This window comes from Lissotriton helveticus, chromosome 12 (assembly GCF_964261635.1).
Source record: "Lissotriton helveticus chromosome 12, aLisHel1.1, whole genome shotgun sequence".
Taxonomy (NCBI): Eukaryota; Metazoa; Chordata; class Amphibia; order Caudata; family Salamandridae; genus Lissotriton; species Lissotriton helveticus.
The window spans coordinates 837,719,330-837,738,207 of NC_136073.1; the positions used below are offsets into that span (position 1 = coordinate 837,719,330).

Here is an 18,878-nt window from a genome sequence, read left to right on the forward strand (position 1 = left end):
GTGTGGTTATGTAGACTTGAGGGGCACTGTTAAAGAGTGATAGTGAGGGAATCCATGGAGGAGGGAGTCATTGGGTGGTATCAACAAACATTGTCGCACAGGGCTCTACCAGCGCTAAAGCCTGCCTGGCCCTTGAGGCCAGTCTACCTCACCCATTGGTACCGCCATTGGGCTTGTTTCAGCAGTAATAGCTGCAACTCACCAGGGTCCGGCAATGCAGGATTTGCACGCACACCAAACTAAGTTTGCAAACATCAGTCCCTGTGCTTCATGCACAAGCACTTTTAACATGTGTTGCCTGCTTTGGGGGCACTGAAATTATGCAGCAATAGAGGGCAAAATTATGCTGCAGTGTTGACTAAATTATGCAGCAAAACAAAGGCTGCAGCATATTGTGGTATATTGTCTGATACTTTATTATTTTGACATTGTTCTCCATGCTAAGACTCTGAAAAGATTTTGCCTTCTTAGCACCAGTTTAACATACAAATGCAGCAGTGAGAAAGGTGATCAGTCAACCTTTGCAAAGGGTTGTCTGACTCACAAAAACAGAAGTCACCTTTTACAGTAACTTTTGATCTGTATGAGCCACAAACATTGCATTAGTTTAAATCGTCAAAATATGCAGCAGATGATGCATTATGTGGCAAATATTGCAGAGCCATAATTGTATAGAAAACATTTGCAAACTAGGATATTTTGCCATTCATGTTTGAACTGTTCTTGTGGACAAAGGTAGAATTGCTGATGACGGAAACTCCATGGCTCGGAAACAAATGCCTTATGCTTCCACTTTTAAGAGTATTTGGGACATTCTGTGATTGGAAACAAATCTCACTTTGTGAATGTATTTTAATGTCAATAACTCATATTAAACCTTAAATAAACCTGTATCCCTTATTTGAATTAAATAACATAATAAGCTGTAACTTTGTATTGAAATGCCAAACAAATAATAAAAATTAGAATGATTTGCTCTTTCTGGCCACACCTCCGACTCCACCCACTGACCCAATCCTTGAGTTATTCCCGCCCTCTGATTCTCTGCACACAGTTCCCCTACATTTTTCCCCCCACTTCGACCACTGAGTTTACTACTGCGGATTTCTACACACCTTGGCCATAAATGAACCCCAGCTGCTTGGTTTCCTTTTTGTGTATGCTTGGCAGCTGTAAGTGCTGTGTCTGCTGTCTTAACCTGGAGCTAAACCAGCACATGCCTTTGTGAGTTGTAGCCAGGCTGCACAGTCTGTAATTCGAGCAAGGGAAATGGGTCCCTGTGCTCCTGGGTGGGTATCAAAATACAGCTATAGTTAGGAATCAGTATAATCCTCAACCCACTAGGCGCTGACCGGGTGCCACTGCACCTGCTGCACTGTTGATTCTTAACTACCCTAGATGGCAAGTTCATGAAACGTACATATTGGGGAATTGCCAAGTAAAATATACACTTCAAAGCACGAATCTTAACGTTTTACTGCCTGCAAAGGGTTAAAAGCGACTCAGCCAGGGTCTATTCATCTCCCCTGAATACCTACAGTCCGGGTTCATTCAGTTGGAGACTGTGATTAACCTTCTTGAATAGACATATAGCACATTCCATCTCTGGGAAAGTTTGCTTTACTTGTTTGCTCATGGGCCAATGGGAGAGGCAGATAAAATGTCACAGTACCGCCAATCAAACCGCAGAGGGGCAGATCCTGCCTGGTAACTTCACCGCTAACATCTCAGAACATGTAAAGATGAAAGGGGAGGCAACCAGGCTGGGATTCAAACAAGTCGTACAACAAAGGGCCCTGCCTGTAGTGTAACAAAGGGCCCTGCCCGCAGAGACAAGCTACCGCGATTAGAGATCGCTTGACCTATCGCTCATTCTGAAAGGCAGTGCACCAAAGCGCCGCCGGTCTCCACTGTAAGGCAGTGCTTAATTTTTAAAAGAATAAGTGCCGGAGCTCTCATTGGTGGGGGCCACAGCAGCTTGCACCACATATTGCCCCTGCCAACTGCCAATGACAGTACAAACACAGCTACTAACCATCTCACTTTTATAAGTGTGACAATTCATACTATTCCAGGCCCCCAAAGCTATAAGAATGGCTTTGGAGGCAGATATTAGTCATTGTAAATGTAAATCGAATGAATAAACGGCTGTTGTTGTGCTCATACCTTAATTAGCCAGACAGCACCACCATGTGGCAGACTGTCATAAGCCCCAGTGCTAGCAACTAGGTGCCAGTGCTGAGCACTGGAAACCACCGGCTCAAATTAAGCACTGGTGTAAAGTCTCTTGCAACATCCCTACTCTGAAGATTTTGCTGTAAGTCCCAAATATGGTGTCAGTTAAGAGCCAGGTGGGCTACTGTTCTCTCAGATCACAACTGGGCCAGTGTCGCTGCTCTCAGATTATTCGGGCGTAGCATCATCAGACCCTATTTTACAGGTAAAATCTCTTTGGGAATGGGTTTGCAAGTCAAACCCAGCTCTGTCCCTTCCCACACTGCCTCCCTATAGTACTTTCTTTCACTATATCTAATTATGCAACATTTTAGTAAAATTACGTGAAATTAAGCATAATTTTTAAAAATTCAAATGTTTTATATATTTTAATGCAAAATTGAACTTTTTTTTAACACTTCATTTTCCAAATATTCGTCATCTTTTCCATATCATCGCATCCAAACGCTGTATAATTACAGAATATCATACCTGAAAATTCAACAACAGCTGCAGTTATGGCAATATTATTTACATATTCTCCTGTTACACGTATCTCGAAATTTAGCAATTGCACAAGGCCCATCCTCCCAACCCCTGCCATAAGGTCCTTTTCTTTGCAGCGTGTTCGACAGTACAGCATAGATCTCCCCTCTGCCCATGATACCGCATCCTGGACCAGCCTAGCCACAACATACATTTTCAACCCATTTATCCCACTCCTTCTTGCGTAATGCCATTCTCCACCTGTGTGACAGAAGTCTGCTTAGCAACTGTTACGTAATCCCTAAATGGTCCCCAAATGTCCTTTGGGCGTGATGTTGATGGAATAGGTTTCAGCATTAATATTGCAATATGCAAAACTTTGTAACCTGCTCTGCAATTTAGGAGAATTTTTCCGGCCTCAATGTATGGCGACTTCTCTTTTGGCCAGAAGCAGTCCTCTAGGGAGACCAATCTCCTGACTTTTTGGGGGAATTGAGCTGTGTATCCTAGCAGCGCAATCACCCGGATAGGATTTAACCGCATGCGCGCTAGCGGTTTTCCCGCTGCGCGCTGCAATTTTGAAAATCCCGCGTTACGTGACAAGGTCAGCTCGTCATACGCGTAGCGCAGGTAACGCCTATGACGAGCTGACCTTGTCATGAGCGCTGAAGGGGTTAAAGCGAGGTTGACTATTTTGCCCAGTGTCGTGTGCACGTCCGCCCAGTAAGCCTGTAATCGGGGGCAAGACCAAACCAAATGTATGAAATCAGCATGTGATGCGGTGCATTTTAAACATGTATGGGGCCTAGTGGCGTCTATCTTATGTGCCATGGCAGGTGTAAAATAGGCACGACAAAGAAATTTGAAATTGAAGTAGTTTGTGTCTACTGTTAAGGGAGATTTCTTTAGTGGCCCTGCAGCACTTCGCCCATTGGTCATCTGATATTTGCCCCCCAATATCTGCCTCCCAGACTTGTCAAAGTTTAATGTCACACATTGGTTTCATAGTAACGCTAGCTGTGTACATTTTGGAAATCAGTCGAGCTCCAACAGGATTCTCTATCACTAATGTGAGTGGGGGAAATTAGTCTGGCTCGATTGGAAATGTGGGGAGTGTGGCCCGCAGAGCCAATCTTACACGGGATATGATGAAGCGTGTCATGAAACTGCAAACTTCCAACCTGTCATCTTCGTCTATGGAGAACACATGTCCTTCGGGGAACAGATCGCCTATTTTGTTAATGTGTAGTGTAGTCAGTGTGCGCTGTACCAGGACCTCTCCAGTGATTGGGAACCATCTGGCGTTTGGTAGAGGAAGGGAGGAAGAGTATTGGTCCGCAGCGCCGGTAAGCGTCTTCTATTTCCCCCATGTCCAGGAGGTTGTGGAAACCGTCTGAATGTCACTTTTGTCACGAGGGAACCCCCCCTGGGAAGTACCGCGGATAGTTTGTGCGGGAGTACGAGGTCTGCTTCCGGCCATAGAAACAGTATTCGTGCATCTGGGTGAAACCAGGTGTGTGCACACCGACATTGTGCCACTAAATAATATAATTGAAGGTCCGGAACATTATATCCTCCTCTGTCATACGGAAGAGTTAGTATAGACCAGCGAATGCTTGGTTGTGTCCCTTCCCATACCGGCCAGACCATGAGTGAATGTAGCGTACGAAAGAAGCCATGAGTGAGGGGAATTGGAATGTTATTTAAAAGATACAAAAATTTGAGAAGGACCACCATTTTCAAAATTGCCACCCGACCTGCCAGTGACAATGGCAATCTCAGCCATTTACCAATCTGTTCCTCCAGCCTGTGAATGGCCTGGCCATAATTTAGATGGATAATGAGAGTGGTCTCGCGATGGATGTGAATCCCAAGGTATTTTACCGAGCCATGGCACCATTCGACGGGGAATTCCCATTCCCATTGTGCCGTGCTGGTAGTGAGAGGAAAAATTATGGACTTATGCCAGTTTATACCCAGCCCTGAAAATCCGCCGAATCGGATGATTCCCCCTTTTGAGGGGTACAAGGTTAATCTGTGGCTCTCGGACATATAGGATGGTGTCATCTGCATAAAGGGAAGCCAGGAGCGGTCCAGTATTTAACTGTAGTCCTCGGTGCATGTAGTGCTCCTGAAAATGCCTGATTAACAAGTCCATTGCCAAAAAAAATAATAGTGGGTACAATGGGCAGCCCTGCCGAGTCCCACGAGACAACCAATAGGGTCTTGAGAGGGTGCCGTTGAGACGGAGTCGCGCCACTGGACTGTTCATAGGGTCACCGTGTCAACTAAGCCGAAGGGCAAGCCCATGCGCCGCATCATGTCGAGGAGGAATGGCCACTCCAAAGAGTTGAATGCTTTCTCTGTGTCTAATAATATGGCAGCCTCAGGGGTATCTGGTTGTATTCTGTGTAATACTGCAAACAGGTGTGTAAGGGAGGTAGATCGATGTGGAACAAAGCCTGTCTGTACCAGGGAAATAATATGCTCCATTAGTTGTGACAGCCTGTTTGCAATGCAAAATGGAACTTTGTGTGAACTTTTGATGCAAGAAGGGTCTAGTGATGCTCACTTGGTTCCTTTGATATGCACTTGGCTCCAGTGATGCTCACTTGGTTCCTTTGATATGCACTTGACTCCAGTGATGCTCACTTGGTTCCTATGATACCCACTTGGCTCCAGTGATGCTCATTTAGTTCTATTGATACCCACTTGGCTCCAGTGATGCTCACTTAGTTCCTTTGATACTTGCTTGGCTCTAGTGATACTCACTTGGTTCATTTGATACTCACTTGGCTATAGTGACGCTCACTTTATTCCTTTGATACCCACTTGGCTCTATTGATACTCACTTGGTTCCTTTAATACTGGCTTGGCTTTAGTGTTGCTCACTTGGTTTCTTTGATACCCACTTGGCTCCAATGATGCTTACTTGGTTCCTTTGATACCCCATTGGCTTTAATGATGCTCACTTAGTTCTTTTGATACCCGCTTGGCTTTAATGATGCTCACTTGGTTCCTTTGATACCCACTTAGCTCTAGAGATGGTCACTTGGGTCCTTCCATACCCGCTTGGCTTTAGTGATTCTCACTTGGTTCCTTTGACACCCGCTTGGCTTTATTGATGCTCACTTGGTTCCTCTGGTACCCACTTGGCTTTAGTGATTCTCACTTGGTTCCTTTGATACCTGCTTAGCTTTAGTGATTCTCACTTGGTTCCTCTGATACCCGCTTGGCTTTAGTGATGCTCACTTGGTTCCTTTCATACCCACTTGGCTCTAGTGATGCTCACTTGGTTCCTATGATACCCACTTGGCTTTAGTGATTCTCACTTGGTTCCTTTGATACCTGCTTGGCTTTATTGATGCTCACTTGGTTCCTTTGATACCTGCTTGGATTTAGTGATTCTCACTTGGTTTCTTTGCTACCCGCTTGGCTTTAGTGATTCTCACTTGGTTCCTTTGATACCTCACTTGGCTCTAGAGATGCTCACTTGGTTCCTTCCATACCCACTGGGCTCTAAAAATGCTCCCTTGGTCCCTTCCATACCCACTTGGCTCTAGTGATGCTCACTTGCTTCCTTTGATACCCGCTTGGCTTTAGTGATGCTCACTTGGTTTCTTTGATACCCACTTGGCTCTCGAGATGCTCACTTGGTTCCATCCATACCCACTTGGCTCTAGTGATGCTCACTTGGTTCCTTTGATACCCACTTGTCTAGAGATGCTCACTTGGTTCCTTCCATACCCACTTGGGTTTGGTGATGCTCACTTGGTTCCTTTGATACCCACTTGGCTCTAGAAATGCTCACTTGGTTCCTTCCATACCTTTCTTTGATACCCGCTTGGCTTTAGTTAATGCTCACTTGGTTCCTTTGATACCCACTTGGCTTTAGTGATTCTCACTTGGTTCCTTTGATACCCTCTTGGCTTTAGTGATGCTCACTTGGTTCCTTTGATACCCACTTGGCTCTAGTGATGCTCACTCGGTTCCTTTGATACCCACTTGGCTCTACAGATGCTCACTTGTTCCTTCCATACCCACCTGGCTCTAGTGATGCTCACTTGGTTCCTTTGATACCCACTTGGCTGTACAGATGCTCACTTGGTGCCTTTGATACCTGCTTGACTGTTTTTATTAGAACTTGCTTCTTTTGCTACCACATGTTCCTTTGATCAGCCTTGTTTGCTTTGACCCCAAATCGAATATTTTGAATCCTGCTTAACTCCATTCATAATTATTTGGTTCCTTTGATACCGCTCAGCACCTCTGATACCCATTCGACTCATATGTAACTGCATTTACTCCTTTGATGCAAAATTGATGGTTTTAATAAACACTTTGTACTTTTGATACACATTTGGGTCCTGAATCTTCAGATTTTTCTTTTATTCTAGTTTTGAAGAGTTTTGTGAAGGTGTAAATCCACATGATACCGAACAACAACTGAAGTGGCACCTGCCTTGTCAAAAAGAAGAAGAAAATAGCATTGAATTAAAACAAACTTTCCTTTTGACTCTGCTTGCCATTGAATTGATTATATGTATACGCCTGAATAAATAATTTTACCACCAGGAGTTTTGACATGATGCAGAACAATAATAGTTTGGGAAAGTTTCAAAGAAAATTATCAAATGGTTTAAAAGGAGTCAATATTTAAGCTCCAAATGTCTTGGCCATCTGGTATTTATTTTCTGATCAGAGAAGAGGAGATATTTAAATCCTTCATACCATAAGTTATTAAAGAGCTTGAGCAACCTGACAATAATAGGGACAGCACAGAGTCATCGGCCAGAGGCCAATTTACACAAAATACCTGTGTGCACTAAAGTCACTTGGCTGCTCTTATTCCACCTCCAGGACCCTTGAGATTTACAGAAGGGGCTGCAGATGCTTGTGCTTTGTGCAACTCCTTCTATAACACTGATTGTGCAGGTGCAAAATGTGTACTAGCACCACAGGAAAGGGGCATCTCCTCATTTTCATGGGGTTGCCTTTTCACCTTTGCCGTACTACACAAGGTGGCGCAAAGACAAGAACACTGCAGGAGCTGCACTGATTGCACGGCAGTATGATGACGCACAATCAGTACACCACCTGAAGGTGCCTTTAGGTGAACCCCAAGGACTCCAAGGCACCTCCCTGGAGGCAAGAAGTCACTTCCCCAAGGTCCGTCCCCCAGGCAGCCACATACTGCACCGGTCTGTGGGGGTTCACTGTCCCCCCTTGAAAGGGAGGACAGGTCCGCTGCCTTCAGTGAAATGTGGACCGGTGGTTTAAAACAGTAAGTTGCTGCTCTTCTCCATCCCGCCTGCACCATGATGCCATTGGTCTGTACTTAATTAAAGAAACATATATTCTGCAAAAAGGTCTGGTAACCTGTTTCGGAAATAATTGTTTTGAATGTATTGCTGGCAATGAGTAACTTGATTAGGGCTCAGGCTGTCAACTACAATGACATCGCCACCCTTGGCTGCCTTTGATGTGGTTGGAAATCACAGACTGTAAAGACTCTACGGTCCATGAGTTTAGTTGCAGTTTTGGTGTCTGTTTGTTCATAAAAATTATAACTCATTTTTATAAACTGGTGTTGGATTTTTATTGTGTATTGTATCTTACATATTTAATGTATTAGTGTTTTTAAATGCTTTACACACCTGTCTCCTAAGTTAAGCCTGCCTACTCATTGCCAGCTACCAAGGGAATCATTTATTGAGACCTTGACTGACCGTTTTATTGTGTTTGTGGCCTTAAACAAGTAGTTCTGATCCATGATCTTGGTATCACCAAGAGCATTGATCAATTGTCTATTGGTAATGGGGAAGGCGTCAGAAAGATGTATACAAAATGCCATTGACGATATTGGAGGAGCACTTTGGTTCTCACATTAATGTACTTTTGGAATGCCACATGTTCTTTGCAAGATTTCAGGATGGGATTCATGGTTGTAAAGACAGATGTGTTTGTCTTTTGTGTTCTCTGTTTATGTTTTTTTCCGATGTTATGTCTATGATTACACGGTTTTAAATGAGGAATAGCATTCTCTCTTTTAGTCGATATACTACGAATTATTGTTTAACTTTATTTTTACTTTGCGATAAAATTGTTCCTCTCAGTTTCAGTTTGTGACCTATATGAAATTCGATAACTGTTCTAATGTGGATATATGCTGATTTTTTTAAGTAATAAAGTATTGAGAATTCTTTTTATGGCATACAGGTGAGGCATCAAACCTTACTTGAAACGGGGCGTCATTCTACAGTGATGCGTGAGCTTGTTTTGTGAGAGGCAGTGCTTTAAATGGGCGGTACTCATCGGTACTGAGTCTCAGTTTTCTCCCCCTGAGTACAGGTCCGGCTCCAGGAATTTTTATTTGGGTGGGCCAAGGGTGCATTTGGGTGGGCCACTGCGGGCTCGATTTGTCGCATATATGTCTAGGCACACCTGCTTCAGGGCCCTCCTTTATCTCTTCTTAGTCTTACACTGACCAGTAAAATGCACTCTTTTCCAAATCTCTTTCCATATATTATCACTCTCAAAAGTGTTTTTTCCATGTAATGTTCCTTTGATGGGAAGAGGAGGTTTCTGAGGTGGGAGTATCAGGCAAGTGACACTTCACTGGCTTCCTCTGTGGGAGCCTTCAGGGAGAATCCCTCTTCATACCTACTTCCACCTGACCCTGTACTCTGCAACGCACTCCCTTACAGGCTTGATTATACCCACTCCTCCCCAATGCACCTTATCTCACAGCTGACCTTGGGCCCCAGCCCCATATCAGGCACCATTGGGCTCCACTTTCATTTTTCCCCGTAAAAACATTATTCAAATCACCTTCAAACTTAAAACATTGACTATAGCAGTAAATATAATTAGCACGCACTTTAAAGTATGTTCCACAGTAGCCCTTATGACCCCACCTGCTAATTAAATAAATAAAAACAGAAAGGCCATGACAGGGCCGACTTCAGTACTGATGCGAAAGTCTTTTTTGGTGCCCCACCACGGACCTCTTTCTCCGTAAATACCTTTACTATCACCTTCCAACAGTGCCCCTCATCCCTCCATGGCCCCCCTATTGACCTCCTCCTCGGATTTCCTCACTGCCACGCCACAAGTGCCCCTCATCTCCCCATAACCCCTCCCCCTTATGACCTCCTCCTCGGAATCCCTCACTGCCACCCTCCACTAGTGCCCCTCATCTCTCTGTAGCCCCTCCCCTTCATGATCTCCTCCTCAGACTCCCTCACTACCACCCTTCACTAGTGCCCCTCATCTCTCTGTAGCCCCTCCCCTTCATGATCTCCTCCTCAGACTCCCTCACTACCACCCTCCAACAGTGCCCCTCATCTCTCTGTAGCCCCTCCCCTTCATGATCTCCTCCTCAGACTCCCCCACTACCACCCACCACCAGTGCCCCTCATCTCTCCCTAGCTCCCCCCTACACCCCATGACCTCTTCCTAGGATTTCCTCACTGCCACCCTCCAACAGTGCCCCTCATCCCTCCATGCCCCCCTATTGACCTCATCCTCGGATTCCCTCACTACCACACCACATGCCACAAGTGCCCCTCATCTCCCCATAGACCCTCCCCCTTATGGCCTCCTCTTCGGATTGCCTCACTGCCACCCTCCAACAGTGCCCCTCATCTCTCCCTAGCTTCCCCTCCATCCCGTGACCTCTTCCTTGCATTCCTTCACTACCACCCTCCACCAGTGCCCCTCATCTCTCTGTAGCCCCTCTCCCTCAGGACCTCCTCCTCAGACTCCCTCACTGCCACCCTCCAACAGTGCCCCTCATCGATCCATAGCTCCTCCCACTACCTCCTACTCAGATTCCCTCACTGCCACCCTCCACCAGCGTCCCTCATCTCTCCGTAGCCCCCCGTGGACCTCCTCCTCAGATTCCCTCACTGCCACCCTCCTCCAGTGCCCTCATCTCTACGTAGTCACTCTCTCATATGCATTTCATTTGTTGTATAGCGCTACTCATATCAGTGTAGTGTGTGTCAGTACTTTACACCACGCACACATTAAACAGAGACAATGAATCATACAAGTATGTAAATCAGTCTACAGGGAATGTCACATTAGCCAATGATTATTACAAGGTGTAGGAATCACATGTCATTCATACTGGTGGGCAGGATATTTTAAAAGGGTTTGGTCTGGAGAAACACAACCTTAGGATTTAAAAAGTATTCCATGGGGGTCAGCTTTACTGATAAAAATGTATATCTGCCCAAACATGCTCAGTTTAGCAACATTAGAATAATGAAATACTGAGGAAGTTCTAACTATATCATAAAACAAAAAAGCGAAGTTCTAACTATACCATTCATGTTTGTATGCAGCTCTTTGGTGACAATTCATTGGTCACTGTCCTATGTTAGGATTGTAACTTCTGAACTGCAAGTAACACAAGGATCTCTGTGACAAAGGCAGTGACCCACTGAGCTTCCACATAAAACACAGTTCATCTGCATTAAAAACTAACAGACAAATGATTGCTCTCCAGCAGTATCATTAATCACCAGCGTTATCTGGGCATTTTGTATTGTCTAATTGTTATCCTGCATCAGCCATGATAATGATAAAAACTGTTTAAATGAAGCTGCACATGAAGTATGTGTGGTGCTGGGCCTGTGCAGATTTTTAAAAGAAAAACAAATAGTAACACATTCTTTTACCTACTCCAGTAGTCAAACTTTATGTCACAGGCAGCCTGATGTGATAAGCAGCTGCAGGGGTCAGGAAAGGTGAATAGGAATAAACAAACTTCTTTTCTCCTGGCTGCAGAGAAAAAGAAATATCCACACAGCAGAACAAGAGGCAAAGGTTACCCATGTCAAAGAAAGGATTTGTCGCCTTTCTCCATGTGGAGATGAAGGGGTGTTAAAATAAACAAAGCCTCGTTCATATGTAAATGGTCTTAAAGACCTGTGAAGTACTGGGGGCGGCTGCGATAATCTTAAAAACTGTGTGTGTGTGCGCCCCGGGAAGCTGTCTCAGCCCGGGCGCACACACACAGACACCCTTTGAGGTCAATGCCCTTGCACTCCTGCCTTCAACCCCTCACTGCGAGGGTCAAGGCTCCTGTTTGGGTGGGCCTGGCCCACCCGGCCCACCCGCTAGAACCGGGCCTGCCTGAGTACCGGAACTTATTCTCGGGCAAGGGGATTACTGGTACTCCCAGAAGCAGCAGGGCTTAGGCCCTGAAGTACGGGTACGTGCAACACAAATACTGAAAATGACCCTTTCAGTTTATGTGCCGCTCTGCTTGGCAACAACCTGTGTAGTCCTAGGTTCCCAATCTCATCAGACTTGAAACACCCATTGGGGTGAAAGGGCTTCAGCCCCCCCCACCCCCTCGTGATTGTCAGCCCGGGCTGAGACAGCTTCCCAGGCACACAGGCAGCCAGCCGCACCTGAGTACTTCACAGGTTTTTAAAAGACAATTTGTTTGTTAACGAGGCTTTGTTGTTTTTCACCCCTTCTTAGAGTCTCAGAATCTCCACTCTGCCTATTGCTGGAAGGATTAGCCCCCCCCCCCCCCCCCCCCATGGCCCTGGGGCATTTAAGCGCTTTAAATTTCAGTCTCATAGCCACGCGCCTAACTACCCACCCAGTCTAATTAGTGAGTACCAGCACTTCTAATTTCCAATTTAAAGCACTGGTGAGGGGTTTAGGAGTGTAAAGTACCTGTGATAATTACGGTAAAGTATCTCAAGGGGAGATTTTTTCTGACCTAAACAGTGTAGTATTGCTTTGATGGGCTTAGCTGTATGAAAATCATGAGATACAATAACTCTTTCGAAGGTGTCAGTACAAGAACTTGCCGTTTGAATGGTGATGATATATAACATGGTGTGCAAGATCGCTATATTATTTTAGCAGCAAAGTTTAGAGCGCATGGAAGACTAGCTACATGCAGTTCTGGCGCTTTAAACTTGACCCAAGCTAAGTCCTGAAACTCCAGCTGTCTTTGCAGCACAATTGCCTTTAGAAGGTCGGTTTCCTCTTCGAGAGATATGCAGTTGATGATAGTGTATATATTTTTCGGTGCTGATTTGGGGTAACAATCTAGGCAGGGTGTGTGTTAAACTTTATAAAACTTAAATACAAACTCGGGCAACAAACAGAGACCGTGTTTTGGTACATATTGGAGTGGACAAACACTTAAAGAAGTCCTCAAATCTCCTTTAAAGTCTGATGTCAAACAGGCCGGACTGGTCCGGGTCTGCAGCTGGTGCCCTTCTACGTCACCTAGAATCAATTGAGAAGCAACAGATACCAAGACTAGGGAAACTAGTGCACTTTTTATACGAAGTGTGGCGAGCACCCTCTAGTGCCCAGAAGGGATACATGTACAATAAACCGAAAGAGCGGCTGAGTCAAATCTACAACAAACTTTGGCAGAGATAAACAAAAAAAGATTTTAATTCAAAAGGCGCACTTCTACATGCCTGTGACAGTTTTCTAAAGAAATGTTCATACTCTAGAGTGGCTCTGAAAACAATTGTATGAGATTGAATGTCAGAGCTTCTCAGCTAGTGCTTAATTCCACCCCCCCCCCCCAAAAAAAAGTGGCAGGGCTCAAAGTATCGCTGTGGCTGCAACTACGGCTTGCACCACCTACTGCCCCTACCAGTTCTGCAACATGCCAGTGAAGATGGCTTGGACGCGCTGCTATTATTTTTTGTGCATTTTGAATTGCTAAACTGATGTGCTCGGCTGGAAATTGGCAGACAGCAGCACCTCCATGTGGTGGACTGTCATAAAAAGATGTTGGTGTTAATAATTTAGTGGCGAGCACCGGCAAACACCTGCACAAATTAAGTATTGCAATCTCAGAAGAGCTATTTTATTACTTGAGTACCAACAGTTTTGATGAGAACTATACGTTAAGTGGCCCTGGATCGTCACTGTAACAGCACTTCTCTGCTGAATTGTTTTGCTTGCATTCTCGCTCAGGTGTCCATCCCAGTACATAAAGCTGCAGTATAGTTAATGCAGCTAGGCAGAAGTGGGCCCCAAAGCAACTTTTTTTTTTAATGCAGATTTATTTGGCGCAAACTCCACCCAAAGGTTTTGGAGCGCTTTACATGAGCACCGGTTACGTTACACAAGGACACATTCAGGCACAGGAGGTTAAGTGATTAGCCCAGAATCACAGGATGTGGACGCAACCCCGAGGCTCGAACCTTGGTTTCCAGCACCAAAGACGGCAATCTAGCCGTCAGGCCACATCCTCTCCCCTTCTCACAATGGAGACTACTGGCGATCAAGATGTCTCATAGAAAGCGGAGGCACTCAGACAAGCTTGGATTGGCCCATCCGGTGAAAGAAAAGTGCCAGGAAGGCTAGACCAAAGGGTTATGAGCTGTTTTCCTGTGCTGCACAACGTTATTTGGCTGCTTAAAGGTTGGTGCATTTAAAATGTAATAGCTGAAATGACACACACTCAAGGTGGGAGCAACCACCAACCCCCCACACTCAAACCATCTATCTTTTCACAGTCTTGCACTGATAGTCTAAATGTATTGATGTATCACTCTAGCCTATTCTTGCCTGCTTTTGTGATATATTCCTGATAACGCGTACAACCTTGACCGCTTTTAGGTTTAGGCACAAAACCAGAGAAAGGCCCCACATCACATTTTGACCCAAGCCTCGCAAACGTCTGAATGACGCACATGCACACAACCTGGAATGGCCAGGCTCATTGATATGTCTTAGGTTTTCCATGTTGCCACTAAGGTACCTAAATATACCTTTACTGGATCACCCCAATAAATTAAATATTCGAGGTTTTCACAGTGCTACTGGTCCAATGTACTTCAATATATTTTTGTGCCAGTATGACACTCATCCGGGATCTCAAACCGTAACGGGGAGACCATGATACCTTAAGATCTGCTTGTAAGTTTGTTAATGTGTTAATAGTTTCAGCCATGGCTGCCTTCTCCCTTGCGCTGCCCAAATAAATCGTGCCCTTGCCTGGCACCCAGGCCTGGTCCGGAGGGTCAAGCTGCTTCTAACTTTCTTCTCCAGTTCATTGACACATTTTTTCCTGTAGTTACAAGAATCTAATATTTTCCTGTTTTCTGTACAACAAAATAAATCCCTAGAAAAACGATATAGCAAGATATTCAAACGTGTTGGAGGAAAACAAATGGAAAGACTGGGTTCGAGTCTGTCACATGTAAGGGTTTAACTTTCCCATGCCACATTCTGTCAGAAAACAAAATCCCATCTCCTGGTGAGTTGGAGAGGTAGCCATGATTCACTAATGTCACTCCACAAATGACTCAGTGAGAGATGGAGTGATTTACAATTCTCCATAGAATTTGAGAAGAATCAAAATCATTATCTGGATTTTTCGCTCTGCGTTGAGTCAGATATGCAGTAGATCAGTCTATGGAAAAGCAACAGATACGAACACCCTTTGCACCCCGAAAGTGCTCACACGAGAACTTAAATTTCAATTGAAATCAGCCTCTTTTTTTATTTAAATTTGTTGGCAAGCAACTGTCATTCAATATTTCTTTATTCAATTATCAATATTTCTTTATTCGGTAAATGAAATCACCATAAAAGAGTACAAATTCATATAATAAAAATGAATTCACAAAAAGACAATAAAAGACCAAAAAAAAACAGTTAATTATAAAAACAAGGAAAACATAAAACAATTAATCAGATCTCGATTCCCTCGATGCCCAAATAGCCCATAAGAAGATGAGACAGTAAAAAGGACCTGGACCGTGGGTAGCCTCTGTAAGTACCACAAGGCAGGTCTTACTTGTTTAAAATGCAACAATGTAAGCAAAGGGATTAAAAAAACGCTTTATCGGCCGGTTGTAGTAAGAACAAAACATTATGAAATGAAGCAATTCCTGTGGAGACACATTGTCGCAGCAACAGGGTTCTTTTCCCTCCAGCCGAGCCCACCCACGCGGGAAAGCAAAAAAAATTATGCAATTGATTAAACCTGAATCTGCATAATAAAAACATATTGTGCTGTGAGCGAACCAGGCCCAGGTATGGCTCCAACCCCTGTACAATCTTTAGAAGCATGTGGCCTCTAACTACTGGCTTCTGGAGTTCTAGACTTTCTCTCTCCAGGCGGGAACGATCCAGAAACAATTTTTTGACACTCTCTGACTCAAGAGCGGAGAGATCAGTTTGATTAAGAAAAATGTCCGACCTACCTAATAAAAAGAAAGATGCCTTAACATGGGCTAACCATGGAATACTCAATGCCTGGTCCAGGGACAAGCAGTTCTCAAGAATCATCCGGCTGAGCTTCAGCTCCTCCCTACTCCAAACATTTATGCAGCACGAAAGCGTATTTAGGGCAATAAGGTACATGACGTAAACAAGACCCAATTCTTTGGGACGTTAGCGTTTGCATAAATGTTTGTTTACTTGTAGCAAGTGGTCCCAGCAGATTTATCTATGCGGTTTAAGGGCCCGCTTTCTGTCTGAAACTTTGGGACAGTCAGTCCATCTGTATGGGCCAGATTCACAAAGGGCCTCCGCACTCGCCCTGCAGTCGTTGAGGAGTCTACGCACTCGGGTGGAATCTCCATAATGAGAATTCTCGACCTTTGTGAATCCGGCCTTATATATTTAGATGGCAGGTCATTGACCTCTTAGTTATTAAGTTGCGGCTTCTGTTAGTCCCACTTTGCTTGATACATTGTTTCTTTGTTGTATTTCGAGAGTGGCTCCAGCAACCACTGAAAAAGAGAGTTGCAGGCTTTTGTTGTAAAGGAAGCATTGTAACGACATGTCTGTCTTCACATTTGCACTTACACTTATAGCTTGATTTGCCATTGGGCATGTTAGTCTGTTTTTTTATTGAATTAATTGACAGTTTCTCTGTCTTCTCCTTTTCTTAGGTTAATCAAGACAAAAGGCCATTGTTTATACTGGACCAAAGGAATTATAAAATGGGAGTGTATCCTGTTTTTCTTGTAAAAAAAGAATTTGTAAGATTTATTTTAAGACCAAGATGTTCGCGAAAAGGTAAGCACGTTCTAATTGCAAGTGTACTCATTCTCCTTGTGAGACTGTATATTTCTCTTTAATTTACAAGTCGGTGGAGTTGCACCCTCAGAAACTTAGCCTGACGATGGCCATACATAAACTTCGAAAGGGACTAAAACGTCTCCTACTTAAAACATCGAAGAGGTCGACTCTTGCTGTGAATGATTCCCTTGAGAATTTCTCTTTGAAGGTCTCTGAGGGAAAAAACCTCTTTATTATGCTCTCTGTCTATATTATTCTCTCGTTATTTGTGATTGATAATATGTTTTGCAAGGTTGCTGGGTGGGGTCTGCTGATAAGGTTACATAGACACTATGTACTTTTACAACTTTTTGTACTACATAGAAAGACTATGTAAGCATTCCCTCTTCATGATTAGTCATTTGGTGGTGATAATACGCTTGGCATATAATTGCCGAATGCCGAAGGAGCAGCTATTTTGTTTTATGGTTACGCCTGTTAACACAGCCCTTTGGGCTATTCAAAGGGCACATCCTGCCTTGTTCTTCACACTACACCACACAACATCGTTCAATAGGTGAACCCACTTTATCTGCTGGCTAACTTTAGTTTTGAGTGATTGCAATCTGCTCTTTCACAAGAAGCATATCCTCAGAAAAAGTAGTTCCCTTCAGTGCTGGAGTCAACTCTAGTAGTACGCTGTTTCGAGACCAAAATCTTCATTTCTTTAGCCATGTATGTATTGGTGAGGGCCTAACAGCTTCCTCAACAATAAAGTTTTACAAAACCAACAAAACAAGCATTGAATAGGCTGGCAGTCAATGCCACGCCTATTGGCACTGCCATTGCTTGTTTACTCTTGTGGCCTCGTTTATACTAATTCCTCCCCATTACACTCACTAGCTTCCTTTTTAGGGCTCGGGCCTACGTCACACTGCGTAGCAGTGTGGGCGGAGCCCAAGAGTCCTTTTCTTAGGGCCTCCGAAAACCTACCTAACAAATTCCTGGCTGCTCGTGATTTTTCGCTTTTTTTTTTTTTTTGCCAGCTGCATTTCATTTTTAAAAAATATATATTTTATTATTTACCATACAGCACCAGAGAGATTTAGACAAGGCTTCTTCATTCCAAAAACCATAAATTAATAAACGCAAACATAAATGCAAACATAAGCATAGTCATGATAGTACTTCATCTCAGACATATACATAAGACATAGAAAGAAAGCAAGATATATACCGTTTTCATTTACATTTGCCAGCATTTCCAACCCGTCCCCAATATGCTATCCCATCCCCGCTCTCCAATTACTAACCGGTTCCCAAATTCGAATTCCCAGCTGTCTTTTTTTTCTGCCTTTCTTTGCATAGATAGGTCTTTCTAAGTTATATGCTGCTAGCAGATTAGACAACCATATTTGCAACCCCGGGGGATTCTTATCCAGCCAAGCCCTGGCGATGCATAGCCTATAGACTGCCATGGCCACAAAGATAAATTCCCGCTGTGGGATACCATCCTCAGGGACGATTCCTAATAGCATATGTACAGGTCTAAGACTTATTTTAATATTCAGAGAGGCCTCTAGTAAGATCTCTATATCCTTTAGAAGTGTATGTAGCTGTGGGCATAGTGCAAACATATGTATTATATCTGCTTCTCTTGAATTGCACCGTGGGCAGGTAATGCCTGTAGTCCCACCCCATTTCGCTATCCTCGCCGGAGTATGATAGAGTGAGTAAAGGGTTTTGTAGTGTTGCGACTGCAGCGACGCAGAGCATAAGAGTGTCCGTCCTAACTCCAGTGAGTCCTGAAACCAACATAAATCACCTTCTAATTTCTCTGCCCATTTCTCACTATATTTATCAATATCATCCTGCTTTGTATCCAAGAGGCTGGCATAGAAGCTTCGTATCGAGCAGTCCCCACCCTAGCCTTATTTTCTCAATGATCTCGATTGTGTTAAACCCCACCTGCCCCCGTGTTTATTCCCTAGAAAACTCCTTATCTGTAAGTATTTAAAAAAGTCCTGTCTATCCAATCCATACCTATCCATTAAGTCTGAGAATAATAAAAATCCCTCCGCGGTCCTAACATCTCCGATCTGATCGATTCCCTTCGCCGCCCACCTTTCCATTGTCGTATCACCAAATTTCTCTTCCAGGGGATC

The 18,878-nt window shown here is 44.1% G+C and overlaps 1 protein-coding gene across 4 annotated transcripts in view; it reads left to right on the forward strand.

Annotated features, from left to right (window-relative positions):
• The window catches only part of LINGO3 (leucine rich repeat and Ig domain containing 3), a 1,135,152-nt gene that overhangs the window by 385,763 nt on the left and 730,511 nt on the right, over window positions 1-18,878 (forward strand). For all 4 annotated transcript variants that reach the window (XM_078669069.1, XM_078669072.1, XM_078669068.1 and 1 more), the window contains one exon: window positions 16,605-16,731. The gene's annotated coding sequence lies outside the window, so the exon portion shown is untranslated. The remainder of the gene's footprint in view (window positions 1-16,604; window positions 16,732-18,878) is intronic.